Genomic DNA, 20,861 nt, shown 5'->3' on the forward strand with positions numbered 1-20,861 from the left:
TTTCAATTCACGATGGCTGTACTCTTCCAATTTATCCATCTGGAATTTCTCGGTGGATCCGCTCTCTTTGGTTGACATTGTGGTTTTGTCGTGGGGTGAGCTACTCTCTGTACGATTACGCGTTGATTCGGATCGCGCCGCTGGCCACCAATGTTAGACGGACCGGGAGGGTCGGCCGAGGACAAGGGGAGAGGTCTCCGGGGAGAGCCGTCTCCAGCGATCGTACAGATGAGTAACTTCCCCCCCACAGATATACACCACACAAGGATAGGATTTAACGTTCTTTATAAGCGATTTCTTAAGGTACGATGGAATGGTACAAGGAGGTCTGGACTCAGGGGTCCCCTCGATTCTAGTCTCTTGGTTTGGGAAAGGGGGTAGCGGGACAGTCTGGTTACCAATCTGGTAGCTGAGATGGTATGATGGATAGCTCACAATCCTCGAGCTCGATGTTCTAGCTTTGGACGGGCCGCGGCAGCGCCAGCAGGTCCCGGTGAAGGTGGTCGTTACACGGTCCGCGGCAGCGCCAGCAGGTCCCGATGAAGGTGGTCGTTACACGGTCCGCGGCAGCGCCAGCAGGTCCCGATGAAGGTGGTCGTTACAACGGTCCGCGGCAGCGCCAGCAGGTCCCGACGAGGATGGAGGATGCAGAAGGCCGCGGCAGCGCCAGCAGGCAGGACGATAGTTCACAAGGCAGGGCTACGGCAGCGCCGGTAGTCCGTCAAGGCTGAGTTCTTCTCGGTGTCTCTCGACTCCAGGATACAACTGCCTTCCTGCTCTGGAGCTGCCCTAGTTATAGGTCTGGCGCCCTTTGATGTCCGGACCCTCGCACTTGGAGGTCGGAAGGTCCGGGATGAGGGAGTCCAGACACCCAGCAGGGGGGTGGAGCCAGCGCCCGGGGGAGCTGGAGGGCGATCGGCAGCTGGCGGGGGAGAGCTATCGACACTTCTTTCTCCCATTGACCTGCCAAGTGGTCCGTTCACCTCCTGGGTGGATGGTGGTGCCGGGATGTCGGGGCCTGGCCAGGCCCAGGGTTAGGGTCGAGCTGAGGCCACGCGGCCTCGTGGTGCAGTGTCCAAGATGGCGGCTGGTCCGGCCGGGGGAGCCGGCAGTGGTTCGGCCCCATGATACATGGATGTCCGGGGGCAGGAGTTCCGTCGGGAGACGGGGTGCGGGTCGTTCTTGTGGGTAACACCTGGAGGGCCGGGGCTTGGGCCCTGTCATGCGGGGAGGGAGCAAGCCCTTCATGTGGCCTGTCCAACACTGCACATCGTTCGAGATCAGACATCGCAGACTGCTCTCCAGCCTGCACATCGTTGGAGAGCAGTGATCGCAGACTGCTCTCTTGAGCTCTCCAGCCAGTGATCGCAGACTGCCTTCCAGCCTGCACGTCGTTGGAGGGCAGTGCTCGTAGACTGCCTTCCAGCCAGCACTTTGCTTTAGGGCAGTGATCACAAACTGCCCTCCAGCCTGCATGCCCTTGAAGAGCAGTGATCGCATGCGGCCTTCCAGCCTGCATGTCACTGGAGGGCAGTGATGCCAGACTGCCTTCCAGTCTGCACTTCATTGGAGGGCAGTGATCGCAGACTGCCCTCCATCCTGCATGCCCTGAAAGAGCAGTGATCGCAGACTGCCTTCCAGCCTGCATGTCACTGAAGGGCAATGATCGCAGACTGCCCACCAGCCTGCACGTCGTTGGAGGGCAGTGGTCGCAGACTGCCTTCCAGCCTGCACTTTGCTGGAGTTCAGTGATCGCAGACAGCTATCTTGAGCTCTCCAGCCAGTGATCGCAGACTGCTCTCCAGCCTGCATGTCGTTGGAGGGCAGTGATCACAGACTGATCTCCAGCCTGCATATCTTGGAGGGCAGTGATCGCAGACTGCCCTCCAGCCTGCACGTCGTTGGAGGGCAGTGATCGCAGACTGCTCTCCAGCCTGCACATCGTTGGAGGGCAGTGATCACAGACTGCCCTCCAGCCTGCACATCATTGGAGGGCAGTGATCGCAGACTGCTCTCCAGCCTGCACGTCTTGGAGGGCAGTAATCCGAGACTGCCCTCCAGCCTGCACGTCGTTGGAGGGTAGTGATCGCAGACTGAGGTTCTGTAGCGATCCGAACTCGTGTATTCGGTATCGTAGTACTGACACGATTTTGGTACCAATGAACCGTAAATGATCCATTATATGCATGACAGTGTTTTCGCTGCGCAACTAGCATGAATTCACTGAGAAATAGGGCATTCTGTTGTTAAGTCATGGCATCCATTTTAGTCACGGCATCCATTTTGTTTCTTGCCCTCGCATAGTCAATGAACGGGCAATGACCCCGGCAGAATCACCTTGTTAAGGATACGTAAGCTCGAGCCCCGAGAAAGGCCGACGCTAAATGACTAGGCAGAATCAAGCTGCCTCCCTTGCCTGAGGCCAGTCCTGCTATACTGGTTCTCGTGTCCTGACTGAAAGGCCGTAGACGGTAGCCATGCCCGTTTATGATCCATAAACACCTCTTATCCTACTTTTCAATCCTTTGCACCTGGCTCTGCTCCTCTCCTTCTGGGCTTTTACAATGGGGAGGTTACGATTTTTACGATGGGGAGGATCGGACAAAGAATGGAAAACTGACAAGGGGACCTGATCGAATACCGAAAACCTACGACTAATTATTGTTTGATGTCTATTTACTGTTTGTTTGGGATACCGGGTTGGGCATGAGAAATATTCGTGTAATGTTGCCTAAAGACATTTTTCGTGTATTTAAAGAACAACCCACTTAATGCAATTTGAACAGTCTCGTAGATTCTGCCTCTGTGTGGTTCCTATGACTTCTGTGTCCCTGCAGTAAATAAATCTTGGTCTCTGACGCCACCATCGAGAAACCCGCGTCTCTGTTTATTTGTGCACCGAGACAGGAAGGAACTCAGGGGTCTTTGGGTGTTGTTTCCCTGACACCTCTGGACTCTTAAAAGTCCAGAACCTCAAATTGGCGCCCAACGTGGGGCGACGTCATCCGGTACCAGTCCAAAGCCTGAAAAGTTCGAGGAATTTCGTGTGAAGATTCTGGAGGGAGGTACCCCGCTTCATCGATCCCTGCATGTCGTAAAAGTGGCCCGACAATCTCTTCCACGAGGGTTCCCGTTCCCAGACGGCTATAGAGGACCGCTGCCCTGACTGTCGCCCTGTCTTGGACCCGAGGTGCAGACCTTAGTACGGCGAGACGTAGACGGGTTCTCTTTGGTGACGTCTTCCACATTTCAGTTAAGTATTAAGTGGGCTACGCTCAGTTTGGTTGTTCCTTGTTGCTTTGGTTTAATTCGTAGATTATCATTGGTCGCTCTTGTTTAGATAATCTTTGTTTTGGTATTGGTTCATTCTGGTAGGCCTAAGTTCTCTGCGCATTTTGGTTGGAATTTGTCTTTGTTTGTCATGACTAACAGTAGTAATTGTTTCCTGTCCTGGTTACGTTGCAACGGGAATTCCCGGTTGGAGGATCCGTGTTCGGTTTCCCCGATTGGAACTCCTACATATGAGCTCTATTGTAAACATGGTGTAGGTCCTATTGCGTATAATGAAGTATGGGTCCATTATATCAGAAAAGATGGTGTCCTTAGTTGGCCACCGCATGGTAGCTTCGAAAGCGAAATTCTAGACAATCTAGAAATGAAGTTGTTTAAAAGAAAAGCCCGGCCGGCAATGTTTGATTCTTTTCGCGTATGGCGTAAAGAAGCCAAACAGAGAGAAATTAGGAAGACGAAGAAAGAACAGAAAGAGAAAGGGTTGACTTTAATGGAGTCTGCTAGGCAGCTGCATGTCAACGAGACTGAGAAAGCAATGGAGATGGCGAATAGAAAATATAAATGGCAATTGATAAATGTTACCCTGTATTGCCATCTTGTCCTACTAAGTCGATAGAGGACAATGAAAAGGATCCTCTGTTGTCTTATCTGTTGAATTCACCTCCACCGTATGCACAGGGTATTACAGCACCACAGTTACTACCTGTTGTACAGCCAGCTGCTGGTCAGCCTGGAATAGTTGCTCCACTTCCTTTGATTCCAGCTCCTGTCCTTCCCGTGGTTAATGTTCCTTCGGCACCCCCTCTTCCTGGGTCGCCTGTTCCGCCTTTGCCTGTCGTTTCGCAAACTGCTTTACCTGCTACTCCCACCCTTACTATTTCATCTGCTCCAGCTGCCCTGTTCCCGAACCCTGTGAACATTCTGACTCCGCTTTCCGTTCGTCGGAAAATAACCGACTCTGTAACTAATATCTTAACTCCTCTCTACAGGTCTTTAATTGGGACCCCCGTTTCTGACTCTATACAGAGACGTAGTCAGCTTCCTGGTCCCCAGGAACGAGAAATGTTAGATTCGACAGCTCTTAGGTGGATGTCGAAAGCTGTGAAGTATGATGCACGAAGAGTGTTAGATACCTTTATGCAATGGAATGAACCAACTCAACGTTATGTTTTTGACGTGATGTGTTCTCTTGTGCGTGAGGAATGGGAAGATGATGACTTAGATTCCGTCCCCTCTGATCTGATAAATGTTCAGCAGAAATTTGCCGCAGGAATGGTGATAGGTTCAGAAGTAAGGGAAGCGATAGAACTGATTTTAGCTTATAGGGATGATTCCCCTCTTCGAGCGACAAGGGATCCGGATGGTTCACCGATTACTAGGAAAAGACGAGGTCAATATCCGATGAGGGAAGTTCCACCGATATGGCGTGATGCAGTTCAAGCTGATGGGGCTAATGGTATTGCAGCTGCCCCGGCACAATTCCAGAGAGTGTGGATACACATCCCTTGAAAGCGGGCCGAAGTATTAGCAGTAAAACAAGCGCTGCCGGACCCGCGTAAAAATCCTGCCGGTTATTATAAAGAGTTAACACAGACAGTTCAAGCGTGTGTAATGAATTTGGCAGACATTGAAATGTTATTTGGCAATGTAGTGCCACAGCCTATATGGGCCAAGATTCGGCAAGAGAACCACCCAGTTGCCCTAGGAGGTGATTGGCCAGCTATTGTAGCGGCAGATACGCAACAAGTTGGCGGTGCTAAACCTGAACCTCTGATTGCTGCCTTACCTGGCAGAATAATTAATCTGATGAAAACACTGATGCCAGCGTTACGAGTTAATTGGGATAAACTATCGGCATGCAAGCAAAAGAAGGACGAAAGCGTCTCTGACTTCTTCACTAGATTTGAAGAGACCTTCGTAGACCACAGTGGGCAAGATATGAGTACTGAGGGAGGCCAGAGGTTATTTGTCGACAAGTTCGTGTTTAATTTACTACCTGAGCTTAGTAACAAGTTAAAGAATTCTGAAAGTGCATGGGCAGTGTCGACAACAGCACAAATACTTGCAACTGCTCAGTATTACGAGAATAGAGAGAAAGAAGAGAAGCAAAAGTCAGAAAAGAAAACGAAAGATTTGAAGACTAAAGTACTATTGCAACAGGCGTATCCGCCTCGCTCGAATCAGTCAGATTCACAGCAGCGACCCCAGTTTCAGCACCAGCCACAATTCCAGCAAGGGACGCCCCAAAGATTTAATTATGGTTTTTCCCGACAACAGTTAGCATGGAATCAGTGTGCCTATTGTAAAAAGGAGGGTCATTATAAGAATGAGTGTCCGGTATTGCACGCACAGACTAGTGGTGTCCCAGCTCAGAGAGGTAATGTTGGGTTTATGCAAGCTCCTAGAGGTAGAGGACGTGGTACAATGACACCACAGGCCGATCGCCCATCAAATTATTTCGATCAGCGAAATGTACTACCTGTGCAACCGGGTAGATCTCCACAGTATCATGTTGAAGATTATTATGATCATAATGAAGAGATTCAGAGAAGCGAGTACTAGGACAGCCACAGGCAAAGAGAGGGAGTAGTATCAGTTCCAGTTGATCAGAGTGGACCTTATGTAGCAGTAGTTACATCAGGCGTGGTCGAACCGTTTCTCTTGGATACTGGTGCGGCAAAAAGTTCAATTATGCATGCGAAACTCCCTGGCGCACCTTTGTCTGGCTTAACGAACACTTCAGCAGGTTTCTCAGGCGCCCCTGTTCACAATCCTGTTTCTAGTCCTTTATCAATTTCTGTTGGGCCATGCGAACTAGAAGCACCCCTTATCCTAACAACCGGTTGTAATGAGAATCTGCTTGGTTTAGATCTGTTGAAACGCCTGCATGCGACACTGTACTGTTCTCCTTCGGGAGTACAGCTCACATTAGGCAAAAGAGTCATCTCTCCAATGTATATGTCGATGGATAAGCTCCCACCAGAGCTGCGTTCTCTCCCTGATACTCTTTGGGCGACTGGTCCTAACGATGTAGGCCTCTTGGAAATTCCCCCTTATGTGGTAAGTCTGAAAGCGAATGTTAGATTCCCACGAATCCCACAGTATCGGATTTCGAATGAAGGTGAACGTGCACTTTTGCTGATTGTGAAAGACTTAATACAGAAAGATGTGATAGAGGAAACTAGAGGAAATGTCTGCAATAGTCCTGTTTTGCCGATTTTGAAACGCACTGACCCGACCAAACCTCCAATCTACAGATTTGTGATTGACCTCAGAGAAGTTAACAAAATAGTGATTCCGCAGTTTCCTGTGGTACCAGATATCACTGCATTATTAACGTTGATTCCTGCCTCAGCCTCATGGTTCACAGTGATCGATTTGAAGAATGCATTTTTCAGCATTCCGATAGCCGAGAAAAGTAGAGACATTTTTGGTTTCTCCTTAGGAGGTCGCAGTTTCAGATTCAAACGCGCTCCACAAGGTTATTGTGAGAGCCCTTCAATTTACAGCCAAGCATTGAAGAGTCAATTAGATGCTCTTGTACTTCCTCCTGGTGTTGCTCTGATCCAATATGTAGATGATCTTTTACTGGCTGCTGATGACAAGGAAACTTGCAAAATAGCTACAATTTCTTTATTACGTCATTTGTCTGACTTGCATCATAAGGTTTCACCTTCTAAACTACAATATTGTTGCCAAGAAGTGACCTACTTAGGTCATCTCTTGTCAAAGGAGGGAAGAAGGATGACCCCAGAGAGAATCAAAGCAATTTCGCAGATAACTGTACCAAGCACACAGAGAGAAGTGCGTGCGTTTTTGGGTATTACATCATACTGCAGGCAATGGATCCCAAATTTTTCCCTCACGGCAAAACCATTGGTAGCCCTGACTGGAAAAGGTGTTCCGAACCCTTTGCCATGGTCTGATGAATGTCAACAGAGCTTCTCCGACTTACGTGATGCGCTGTGTTCAGCTCCTGTGTTAGGTACTCCTGACTACAGTAAGCCGTTTACTTTATATGTTCATGAAAGAGAAGGTTGTGCGTTGAGTGTTTTAACGCAACAATTTGGTGACAAACAGCGGCCTTGTGCATATTTCTCATCCACATTAGATCCGGTAGCCAGAGCATTGCCAAGTTGTTTGAGAGCTACAGAAGCAGCTGCAGTGTCTATTCGACAGTCTGCTGGACAACATGTTAGTAGTCATGGTTCCACATGCTGTGGATACACTCATGAATCGAACGAAAACTCAGCACCTCACCAGTGCTAGACTGTCAGGCTATGAGCTGACGCTTTTGGCAAGTCACATTCAGATCAAGCGATGCAACATATTGAATCCAGCAACGCTGTTGCCGACTACTCAACAATCGAGTGATTCAGAGCCATATGATTGTTGTTTTAGAACTGAGGAAGAGACAAAAGGTCGGATTGATTTAAAAGACACTCCATTACTAGATCCAGACGGCACTTTATATGTCGATGGGTCATGTTTTAAACTACAGAATGGTGATGTGACGGCCACGTATGCAGTTACGACTTTGAGTACGATTGTTGAGACTGCAAGAGTAAGTCAGAATTCTGCCCAAGCTGCAGAATTAATTGCATTAACAAGAGCGTGTGTTTTAGCTGAGGGAAAGAGAGTGAATGTGTTTACTGATAGCCAGTACGCCTTCGGCATAGCACATAGCTTTGGACGTCTGTGGAAAGAAAGAGGTTTTCTCACGTCCCATGGGATTAAGATCCAACATGGACAGTTAGTCAGCGATCTATTGGAATCTCCAACCCTACCGAATGAAGTTGCGATTGTGAAGTGCAGTGCACATCGAAAGATTACGGATGATGTTGGCCGTGGGAATGCGTTCGCTGATGAGGTCGCCAAAGAGACGGCCAAGAACATGATGAGTCGAATGTACGTTGCAACGTCTGCAAGATGGATTGCTGAATCAGGGATGTGTGAGAATACGATTGAAAGTGTGAAGGCAATCCAGAATGAAGCAACTGAAAATGAGAAGAATGAATGGAAGGAGAAAACGGGTAAAATGGATTCAAGTGGATGTTGGGTTGATTTGTCTGAACAGCAGCGTTGGATGTTACCTGATGCGTATGTACTCGCAGTAGTCACGATGGCGCATGGAACGGCGCACATCAGTTCGAAAGGGATCTGTAAAATGTTAGCTCCAGTATGGAAGAATGATGGAATTACTAAGTGTGCGGAAAGAGTGGTGAAAAACTGCATGATATGCCTGATGCATAATCCTGGCAAGGGAACCCCAACCCCAACTGGTCATTTTGCTCCCCCTTCTTGTCCCTTTGAAGTGATTCAGTTGGATTTTATCCACATGGACAGGTGTAACAATCTTAAATATGTCCTAGTGGTAGTCTGTGCCTTTTTAAGATGGATTGAGGCATATCCATTAAAGGATAACACTGCTATGTCCACTGCCAAAATCCTCCTCAAAGAATACTTCCCCAGGTATGGTTTGCCACGGATTGTTTGGTCGGACAATGGAAGTGAGTTTGTAGGGAAAGTCATGAAGAGTGTGTGTACGGGTCTGGGTATCGCCCAGAAATTCCACAGTGCGAATCACCCACAGTCAGCAGGTTTGGTTGAAGGGTACAATGGTACCCTGAAGCTGAAACTTGCTAAAATTCAAGCTTCCACTGGTCTATCTTGGCCAGATGCACTGCCTTTAGCTCTACTGTCCACCAGAGCGACTGTACACTCTCGAGTAGGGCTTAGCCCATATGAGATTGTGTTCGGTCGTCCTGCAAATGTTTGGGGAATCCCTAGGCCAAAGGAATTCAAACAGATCGAATATCCAATGTTGATTGATTATCTTTATGACCTGACTGCTAAACTAAGCCTTATTCATCAACAGGTATTCGAATCCTTGCCTAAACTGCCAGAGAGTCCCGGCCACACGTTGAAACCAGGCGACCAAGTGGTGGTGCAGAATTTTGAGCGAACCTGGAACCTCCAGCCAAGATTCGTGGGCCCGTTCCAGGTGCTCCTAACAACGAGAACTGCTGTACGCCTAGCTGGAAGGAAGAATTGGGTGCACGCTAGCCATACGAAGCGTGTCCCTCTCCCACTCCCTTATGACAACTGGGTTAGACAGGGATTTGGTGTATCCGAGACAGAACCTGTTCCTAGGCTCATCCCTTTCAGTGATGCAGAGTACATAACGGACCCACGAACTGAAACGCAGAACTCTGACACCTCAGCAGGAACCGCTCTTTTGAACCCTGGACAGAGTGTTGTACAAAGTGAACATTTGTCACCTGTGGAGTCGAACATTTCTACACCTGTAGACCAGCTATTTCAAGATCAGACAAGACCCGGGAAGTACAGATATAATCTACATTCTCATGCTATGAACTAATGACATTGCATAATTACCCTTCTGTTTGAAAACTGTTTTTATCTTATCACATTCCATCCAGTCAGGAAGTTTATTCTAAATTTTTTATCTTTTTGTTTTCGTTGTTCTCTCACCTTGCCGTCTGGGTTACCGTAGGGTCGTAACGTGTGCCTTGTTTTAATTTGCAGGGAACCAGACACAAGGTCGGTTTCTTCTGTTTACTTTGGGAACTCCCAGAGTAGACAGAGGCAATTTTTAACAGGTACAAACCATCCGTTGCGAACGGTTGTAGAAGATGGAGCTTCCTGAACTGCGATGGGTTAACGTCATAAATGTGCACAAGACAAAACTATATGACATATTGTATAGCAAATGTTTTCTAATGCAATGTGCTTTGACACTTCTGATTGTTTTTATAACTTTGGTAGGTGGAATTATTTTTGGTATTCAGTTGATCTTTACACCTGTTACATCTACAGTATCTCCCCACGTTCCCGTTTCTCCGACTGTTGTTTCTCTTCATTCTTTCCATCCTTTTCCTGCCCACGAGCAAGCTCGACGCTCTGAGTTTATGAATAACACTTTCATTCAGCTCTTGCACCAACATCAACTAGTGGTAAACACAACAAACTGCTGGGTGTGTGGCTTGATACCGCATACCATGGACAAGGGCATCCCTTATCTGGTTCTGCCCTTTAGTTATAATGGATCATTCTGGGCATTTCAGACCATGTTCGCTTATGCCCTAGAGACCTATCCTCCACGACCTCCGCGTTCCACTAGGTATAACTCCGCTAATAGAGCCTTGGTAAAAGGAATCACTGACATGGTTAGAGATGTCAATAACACTCCGTTCATTCCCAAGGATGAATTGCGAGTTTACATGGGTTGGAATGTTACAGAATATGGCATTACTTTGGGTGAGAACAAACGTAAAAGCTCGACTCCAATCTGGGTCGTACCCCACCAAGGTCAGGTCTGTTTGCAAGGAAATGGGAGGAATCCGAAAGCTCGACTAGGGAAGAGTGACTGTATCGAAACATACGTTTTCCCGTCACAGTCTTCCCCTGCATTTTTAGCTGCTAAGGGTACCTATTTTATTTGCAAAGACAGAGCATACACATGGCTGCCTGCTGACTTCTCAGGCTCATGTTATATTGCTCAACTGTTACCTCCGACATACACTGCTGCACCGGACTATCACAAAACTAGGGTTGTGAGAGGTGTTTTCAGTAAAGAAGATACTGCCGGCCAAGAAGCAGGAGACTTCTTCAAAGGTTTCCTTCCATTCTGGGGGCCTATGGCCAACAGTAGAAACTTACGTCAACTAACATGGGTAGTTGAATCCACTATCACCGAAACTGCGGGTGCCCTTAGTAACCTGACAGCTGAGCTTCAAGCGGATCGCCTCATGACGTTACAGAACCGTATGGTCCTTGACGTGTTACTTGCAGATCGAGGTGGAGTATGTAAGATGATCCAATCAAGTTGCTGTGTTTTTATCCCAGATAATGCGCCAACGGTATACAAGGCCATCTCTAAGTTACACAAAATCTCTGACTCTATTCATGTAGAGGAAGGTGACTGGTCATTAATGGGATGGCTCTGGAGTCTGTTATCTGCGTGGGGATGGAAGGTTCTGATAGTCACTGGTGTTGCGTTGGCATTTTTATTTTCGTGCTGTCTCATTGTTCAGTGTGGTCCTGCCTTATGTAGCCTTTGTGTTTCGACATGCGTAAGAAGACCACCTATTTTTAGAGATACGCCACGGGATAGAGTAATGCTTCAGCAACATATCAGTGACCTGATGAACATAGAAATGGACTCTGACATAGAGTAAGTTATTGCCTATGTAAGGGCAAAAGGACGGTCTGAGGTTCTGTAGCGATCCGAACTTGTGTATTCGGTATCGTAGTACTGACACGATTTTGGTACCAATGAACCGTAAATGATCCATTATATGCATGACAGTGTTTTCACTGCGCAACTAGCATGAATTCACTGAGAAATAGGGCATTCTGTTGTTAAGTCATGGCATCCATTTTAGTCACGGCATCCATTTTGTTTCTTGCCCTCACATAGTCAATGAACGGGCAATGACCCCGGCAGAATCACCTTGTTAAGGATACGTAAGCTCGAGCCCCGAGAAAGGCCGACGCTGCATGACTAGGCAGAATCAAGCTGCCTCCCTTGCCTGAGGCCAGTCCTGCTATACTGGTTATCGTGTCCTGACTGAAAGGCCGTAGACGGTAGCCATGCCCGTTTATGATCCATAAACACCTCTTATCCTACTTTTCAATCCTTTGCACCTGGCTCTGCTCCTCTCCTTCTGGGCTTTTACAATGGGGAGGTTACGATTTTTACGATGGGGAGGATCGGACAAAGAATGGAAAACTGACAAGGGGACCTGATTGAATACCGAAAACCTACGACTAATTATTGTTTGATGTCTATTTACTGTTTGTTTGGGATACCGGGTTGGGCATGAGAAATATTCGTGTAATGTTGCCTAAAGACATTTTTCGTGTATTTAAAGAACAAGCCACTTAATGCAATTTGAACAGTCTTGTAGATTCTGCCTCTGTGTGGTTCCTATGACTTCTGTGTCCCTGCAGTAAATAAATCTTGGTCTCTGACGCCACCATCGAGAAACCAGCGTCTCTGTTTATTTGTGCACCGAGACAGGAAAGAACTCAGGGGTCTTTGGGTGTTGTTTCCCTGACACCTCTGGACTCTTAAAAGTCCAGAACCTCAAGACTGCTCTCCAGCCTGCACATTGTTGGAGGGCAGTGATCGCAGACTGCTCTCCAGCCTGCACGTCTTGGAGGGCAGTGATGGCAGACTGCTCTCCAGCCTGCACGTCGTTGGAGGGCAGTGATCGCAGACTGCTCTCCAGCCTGCACATTGTTGGAGGGCAGTGATCGCAGACTGCTCTCCAGCCTGCACGTCTTGGAGGGCAGTGATGGCAGACTGCTCTCCAGCCTGCACGTCTTGGAGGGCAGTGATCTCAGACTGCTCTCCAGCCTGCACGTCTTGGAGGGTAGTGATTGCAGACTGCTCTCCAGCCTGCACGTCTTAGAGGGCAGTGATGGCAGACTGCTCTCCAGCCTGCACGTCGTTGGAGGGCAGTAATCGCAGACTGCCCTCCAGCCTGCACGCCTTTGGAGGGCAGTGATCGCAGACTGCTCTCCAGCCTGCATGTCTTGGAGGGCAGTGATCGCAGACTGCTCTCCAGCCTGCACGTCTTGGAGGGCAGTGATCACAGACAGCTCTCCAGCGTGCATGTCACTGGAGGGCAGTGATCGCAGACTGTATTCCAGCCTGCATGTCACTCTAGGGCAGTGATCGCAGACTGCCCTCCAGCCTGCATGTCACTGGAGGGCAGTGATCGCAGACTGCCTTCCAGCCTGCATTTCACTGGAGAGCAGTGATCGCAGACTGCCCTCCAGCCTGCACGTCTTGGAGGGCAGTTGTGAGACCGGCTCCGTGGCGTGGACCCTCCCGACCAGTAAGAAACCCTGCAACCACCCCTGATCCACCCCGGTATCACAGACTTCCGGCCACCATGGCCCAATAAACCCGATGATCGGCCCGGGCCCCAGCAAAACCAAAGACACTACCACGCATGCCGGCCAAGGGAGACAGAAACCCCCCAAGCAAGACTGGGAGGCGCCGTCTCTGTCACACCTCTGATCTCCTTCCCAAGGAGGGTTTCGATCGACCACCAGGCCCCCAGTGAGCGGGCGCCTTGCATGCTGGGCGTCTGGAGTCCCTCCCAGACCAACCTGAACAGATCAAAGGGCCGAGCGGCAGGAAATCCCAACACACCGCCCCCGGGCACCCAGACCCCTCTCTGCGAGAACTCCGGACTTCAAAGAGGAGGGGGGAGTATAACAAGGGGTGCTGGAGGGACAGGCGGCAGAGAAGAACTGGACCTCCGAGAGCCCTGCTGACCTGGTCACGGCTCGACCGACATCTGAACCCAAGGACGCTACCGGAGCCCTGCTGACGCGGCTCCTCGAACTCTGAAACCATCTGAGCCCTGCTGACGCTGTCGCGGCTCCTCAAACTCTGAAAGCATCTGAGCCCTGCTGACGCTGTCGCGGCTCCTCGAACTCTGAAACCATCTGAGCCCTGCTGATGCTGTCGCGGCTCCTCGAACTCTGAAACCATCTGAGCCCTGCTGACGCTTTTGCGGCTCCCCGACCCCTGAAACCATCGGAGCCCTGCTGACGCCGTCACGGCTCCCGAGAATCGGATACCACCTGTGCCTGCTGAGAGACTCGCGGCATTTCTATCCAGAAGGAACGGCAGAGATTGCCGAGTGCACCTGAATCCCCCAGCTCGAGGATTGAGAGCTGCGCGACGGATACTCCACAAGAGACACTGACCCACAGACTGTCCTGCTACCCCACTACCCCCATCCCGACACCACCACTGCTGGTGGCATTGATTCAACGGCTGTATCACGGATCATAAAGATCCCCAGAAACTATCGATAAAGAATAATATCTCCCTGAGAACTACTGTGTGGTGTCCCTCTGTCGAATAGTGTGAGCTCAGCGGGTACGATCCTAGGAACGAGACCCTTCCAGGAAGGGCCTCTTCACCAATGCTCGGCCTAACTTAGGAAAGGTGGGTCAAAGGGTGGTCAGGAACGTATTCCGAAGCTGCCCGGAGAACACCCTTCCAACATTTGGTGGCAGACGACGGGATCCGAGCCGACACCGAGAGATTGTACAGTAAACGGCTGACGCACTACAGAACAGAGATGGAAGAAGAAACCGCCATGACTACCGCAGGAACCAACACAAGCCCGATGTTCCGAGAGGACCGGTTGGAATAATATACGCATCGAGAACTAAAACAGTTCTGCAAAGACCTTGGAATCGCTACCAACGGATTAAGCACTAAAGAAGATTTCCAGGAGGAATTGAAGACCTGGATCAAGGCAGGGGCTTCCCCGCCCCAAACCGAAGGAGACACCCGAAAAAGAGGACCGCCAAACGAACCACAAAGCGTTCCGGTAAGGAGCAACGCCACAGAGGGGGGCCTATCCCCGGAAGAGCTAGCGGACCGAGAGAGGAGCTGCAACCATGAACTAGAACTAGCCAAACTAAAAATAGAGGAAGAGCTAAAGTTGGCCGAAAAAAAGTTAGCCGTAGAACAATTACGCCTACAAGGGGAACTCGAGGAAAAGAAACGCCAGCGAGAACACGAAGAAAAAAAACTTAAACTAGAACACGAACGCAGCCTAAAGGAGATCGAACTCAAGGCCAAGAGTGAGGAGTCCAGAAACACGGGAAACCAACCGACCTCCCCCGCGGGGGAACCAAAAGTCCACATCCCCAAGGATGTGGTGAAGGAATACTCCAAGAACTACGACATCCAGCAGTGGTTCAAGGCCTACGAAGTCGCCATGACCTCCCACCGAGTTCCACAGAAGGATTGGGGGGCTGGCCTGTGGGGCCGGTTCCTGAGCGAGGGGAGAGACACCCTGCTGGACCTGCCCTCCACCGTGCTAAATTCCTACAGCCACATGAAAGAGGCCCTATTAGCGAGGTATGGACTCACCCCCGAGATGTACAGGCAGCGGTTTCGAGACTGTAAAAAGATACCCTGTACTACGTGGGTAGAATACGTGAATTTTTACAGCAGGGCCCTGGACGGGTGGATCAAGGGCAGCAAGGTCTCCACCTTTGAGGAACTATTTGACCTGATAGCATGGGAACACTTGGCCGCAAATTGCTTTGTGGAGTTACGCCAGCACCTCCTGGACAGCAAGCTCACTGACCCTCGGAAACTGGCGGTCGAAGCTGACCGATGGGTGAACACCCGGGCCTCCCGGGGCCCCGTGGGAGACTACGGTCGCCACAGTCAGGGACCTCCCCGCCAGAGGGGCGGAGGGAACCAAGGCAGACCGAGGGAATCCCAGGTGGGCCCCCAGCATAGTCCCCCCAGAGGCCAACCCCTGCATTTTCCAGCCCCACCTCCAGCCAGCACAGGGCCCCCGGGGAGGCCAGGACCCCGAGTCAAGATCACCTGTTTCCGCTGCCAACAGACCGGACACAATGCCAGTGACCCCCAGTGTCCCATGTACCAACAACCCGCGGCGACAGCCCCTCCAGCCCGACAAATGGCCTCCGTAGCCCTAGGGGAAGAGATGGAAGACTCCGAGGAGTGGGAACTGGCCGCCATGGCCCTGGTCTCCCTAGGAGACTGAGAGATGGTTCCCGGAACGCCCCTACCCGCCAACACGGAAAAATACCGACAACAAGTGACGGTCAACGGTCACCAAGTCGAGGCCCTCCGTGACACCGGGGCGAGTGTCACAGCGGTCCACTGCCACCTGGTCTCCGAAGACCAGATCCTGCCTGACGCTTTCTGTCCAGTCATATCTTTGGACAATTCCGAGAGCCTCTGCTGGATGGCCCTGGTACCCTTCGAATGGGGGGGGTCACCGGAAAATTGAGAGTGGCCGTCCGAACCTCCCAACCAGTAGACTGCCTCCTGGGCAACGACCTCGAGAGCTCCCGGTGGGGGTAAGTGGAATGAAGAGCCCATCTGGAGATGATGGGCCTACCCGAATGGGTATGCGCCACCACGCGCTCCATGTCTGCCCGATCGCCTTCCCCCGAGGGAGTTGAGGCCTTACCCCTGAACCCAGTCGCCGTCCCCGAGGACCGGGACGCGCTACCCGAGCCCGACGACCCGCTCCCAGAAGAAGAACCCGTTCCCAATGACGGGCCAGCGTATCCAGACCCCGAGCCACTGACCGAGCTCATGGACCTACCCGAGATGGCCCATTGGCACTGCGAGGGAGGTCCCTCCCGAGAAGAATTCTGCAGGGAGCAGGCCACCTGCCCATCCCTTATTGGACCCCGACAGCAGGCCGAAGCCCAGGCAGAAGGCGACCAGTCCGGAACCCACTGGGTATATTGGGAAAGCAGCCTCCTGTACAGCGAACAGAAGTCGGCCGAGCTGGGATCGGCCCGGGTACTGGTGATACCCCTACGCTTCCGAAGTTTCCTCCTAGGCCTAGCCCATGATGTACCCCTGGCGGGACACTTAGGCCAAGACAAGACCTATCATCGCCTGGTTACCCACTTCTATTGGCCCAAAATGCGAGCAGATGTAGAGGCCCACTGCAAGTCCTGTCCCACGTGCCAAGCCAGCAGAAAAAGTGATGGGAAGCGCAAGGCTCCGCTACAACCCTTCCCCGTGGTTAGTACCCCCTTTGAGCGGGTGGGGATTGACATCGTGGGACCACTGGACCCCAGAACCGCCCAGGGCCACCGTTTCATCCTCGTGCTGGTGGACCATGCCACCCGCTACCCCGAGGCCATTCCCCTCCGCACCGTGACGGCCCCCGTGGTGGGCCGGGCCTTGATGGGGATCTTCTCCCGCGTGGGGTTCCCTCGCGAAGTTGTGAGTGATCGTGGCACGAACTTTATCTCCAAGTACATGAGGTCCTTGTGGCAACAATGCGGGGTGTCATACAAATTCACCACCCCATACCACCCCCAAGGCAATGGCCTCGTCGAACGATTTAACTGGACCCTCAAAGGAATGATCATGGGCCTCGAAGAACCCCTTCGCCGGAAATGGGACGTCCTCCTCCCTTGCCTCCTGTTCGCCTACCGGGAAGTTCCCCAAAAATCCCTGGGGTTCAGCCCATTTGAATTACTCTACGGACACCCCGTCCGGGGACCCCTGAGCCTGGTCAAAGAAGGCTGGGAGACGGCTCCCCGGGGAACCCCTCCCGATGTATTCCGCTATATTCTGGCGCTCCGCAACCAGACCCGGAAGTTCTGGGAGCTCGCCGGGGCAAACCTCGAGGCTAGCCAAGAAGAGATGAAGCGCTGGTATGAACAAAAGGCTACGCTGGTCGAGTTTCAGCCGGGCCAACAGGTCTGGGTAATGGCCCCGGTGAAACCCTGCGCCCTCCAAGACAGATGGACTGGACCCTTCAAAGTGGTCGAGCGGAAGAGCCAAGTAACGTATCTAGTGGACGTTCAGTCTCCTCGGAACCCCCTCCGGGTCCTCCACGTGAACCGCCTCAAACCCCACTTCGTGAGGACGGAGTTGAGTTTGCTCCTGGCCACCGACGATGGAACTGAAGAAGACACAGAGCCCCTTCCGGACCCCCTGTGTGCCAAGGAGAAAGATGGCTCCGTGGAGGGGGTGAGGCTTTCATCCACCCTCACCCCCCAACAGTCCGATGACTGCCGCCAGCTATTGAGACAATTCAATGACCTGTTCTCCCTTACCCCTAGGGTCACCGACTGGTGCGTCCACGACGTGGACACCGGAGACAGCCCACCGGTCAGACACCGAGCTTACAGAGTCCCTGACTGGGTCCGGACCTGCATCCAGAAAGAAGTAGCCAAGATGCTAGCCCTAGGGGTGATTGAACCCTCCGACAGCCCATGGGCCAGCCCGGTAGTACTGGTCCCGAAGGCAGCAGCCCCTGGTGTCGCCCCCGAACTGAGATTCTGTGTAGACTACCGGGGACTCAATGCGGTCACCCGAGCGGACGCTCACCCTATCCCCCAAGCAGACAAACTCATTCACTGCCTCGGGGCTGCTCGCTACCTCAGCACCTTCGACCTGACCTGCGGATACTGGCAAATTGCGCTCACCGAGGGAGCCAAGGAGCGGTCCGCATTCTCCACTCCGGATGGGCACTACCGCTTCAGAGTCATGCCTTTTGGGATGAAAAATGCCCCGGCCACCTTCCAGCGGCTGGTGAACCGGGTTCTGGCCGGGCTAGAGGGGTTCAGCGCAGCGTACCTAGACGACATCGCCGTATTCAGCTCCCAATGGACCGAACACATCCAGCACCTCCGACAAGTACTGATGACCCTGCCCCAAGCAGGCCTAACCATCAAAGCCAGCAAGTGCCAAATTGGACAGGGCTCAGTGACCTATCTGGGACACCAGGTAGGAAGCGGGCAGGTCGCCCCCTCCAGCTGAAGATCGACGCCATCTTGTCCTGGGAACCCCCCACGACCCAAACAGAAGTCCGGGCCTTCCTAGGCCTCACCGGTTACTACCGGAGGTTTATTAAAAACTATGGCAGCATCGCCGGCCCCCTCACAGAGTTAACCTCCAAAAAACACCCGAAGAAAGTGCAGTGGACTCCCCCGTGCCAAGAAGCGTTCGACACGTTGAAAGCCGCGATATGTACCGCTCCGGTACTCAAAGCCCCCAACTACTCTCAGGAAGTTGTGGTTCAGACGTATGCTTCGGAGCACAGCATCGGGGCAGTCCTCTCACAATTCAATGACAAAGGCATAGATCAGCCCATCTCCTTCATCAGCCGAAGGTTACTACCTCGGGAACAACGGTGGAGCACCGTTGAAAGAGAGACCTTCGCAGTAGTCTGGGCCCTCAAGAAGCTACGGCCCTACTTGTTCGGAACCCACTTCCGAGTTCAAACGGATCATCGACCCTTACGGTGGCTGATGCAAATGAGAGGAGAAAACCCCCAACTGCTACGATGGTCAATCTCCCTCCAGGGGATGGACTTCACTGCGGAGCATCGCCCCGGGGCTGACCACGCCAATGCCGATGGCCTGTCCCGATTCTTCCGCTTCAGCGAGGAGAACCCCCAAGTGGATGGGTAGTTCTCCCCGCCTTTCAGCTGGGGGGGGCACGTGTGAGACCGGCCTCGTGGCGTGGACCCTCCCGACCAGTAAGCAACCCTGCAACCACCCCTGATCCACCCCGGTATCACAGACTTCCGGCCACCATGGCCCAATAAACCCGATGACCGGCCCGGGCCCCAGCAAAACCCAAGACACTACCACGCATGCCGGCCAAGGGAAAGAGAAACCCCCCAAGCAAGACCGGGAGGCGCCGTCTCTGTCACACCTCTGATCTCCTTCCCAAGGAGGGTTTCGATCGACCACCAGGCCCCCGGTGAGCAGGCGCCTCGCATGCTGGGCGCCTGGAGTCCCTCCCAGACCAACCTGAACAGATCAAAGGGCCGAGCGGCAGGAAATCCCAACACACCGCCCACGGGCACCCAGACCCCTCTCTGCGAGAACTCCGGACTTCAAAGAGGAGCGGGAGTATAACAAGGGGTGCTGGAGGGACAGGCGGCAGAGAAGAACTGGACCTCCGAGAGCCCTGCTGACCTGGTCGCGGCTCGACCGAAATCTGAACCCAAGGACGCTACCGGAGCCCTGCTGACGCTGTCGTGGCTCCTCAAACTCTGAAACCATCTGAGCCCTGCTGACACTGTCACGGCTCCTCGAACTCTGAAACCATAAGAGCCCTGCTGACGCTGTCGCAGCTCCTCGAACTCTGAAACCATCTGAGCCCTGCTGACGCTGTCGCGGCTCCTCGAACTCGGAAACCATCTGAGCCCTGCTGACGCTGTCGCGGCTCCTCGACCCCTGAAACCATCGGAGCCCTGCTGACGCCGTCGCGGCTCCCGAGAATCGGATACCACCTGTGCCTGCTGAGAGACTCGCGGCGTTTCTATCCAGAAGGAACGGCAGAGATTGCCGAGTGCACCCGAATCCCACAGCTCGAGGATTGAGAGCTGCGCGACGAATACTCCACAAGAGACACTGACCCACAGACTGTCCCGCTAACCCACTACCCCCATCCCGACACCACCACTGCTGGTGGCATTGATTCAACGGCTGTATCACGGATCATAAAGATCCCCGGAAACTATCGATAAAGAATAATAACTCCCTGAGAACTGCTGTGTGGTGTCCCTCTGTCGAATAGTGTGAGCTCAGCGGGTACGATCCTAGGAACGAGACCCTTCCAGGAAGGGCCTCTTCACCAACGCTCGGGCTAACTTAGGAAAGGTGGGTCAAAGGGTGGTCAGGAACGTATTTCGAAGCCGCCTGGGGAACACCCTTCCAACAGCAGTGATCGCAGACTGCTCTCTTGAGCTCTCCAGCCAGTGATCGCAGACTGCCTTCCAGCCTGCACTTTGTTGGAGGGCAGTAATCGCAGACTGCCCTCCAGCCTGCATGGAGTTGGAGGGCAGTGATCGAAGACTGCCTTCCAGCCTGCACGTCACTGGAGGGCAGTGATCGCAGACTGCTGTCCAGTCTACACATCATTGGAGGACAGTGATCGCAGACTGCTCTCCAGCCTGCACGTCTTGGAGGGCAGTGATCGCAGACTGCCCTCCAGCCTGCATGTCATTGGAGGGCAGTGATCGCCGACTGCTCTCCAGCCT

The sequence above is a fragment of the Triturus cristatus genome, chromosome 10 (assembly GCF_964204655.1).
Source record: "Triturus cristatus chromosome 10, aTriCri1.1, whole genome shotgun sequence".
Lineage (NCBI taxonomy): Eukaryota > Metazoa > Chordata > Amphibia > Caudata > Salamandridae > Triturus > Triturus cristatus.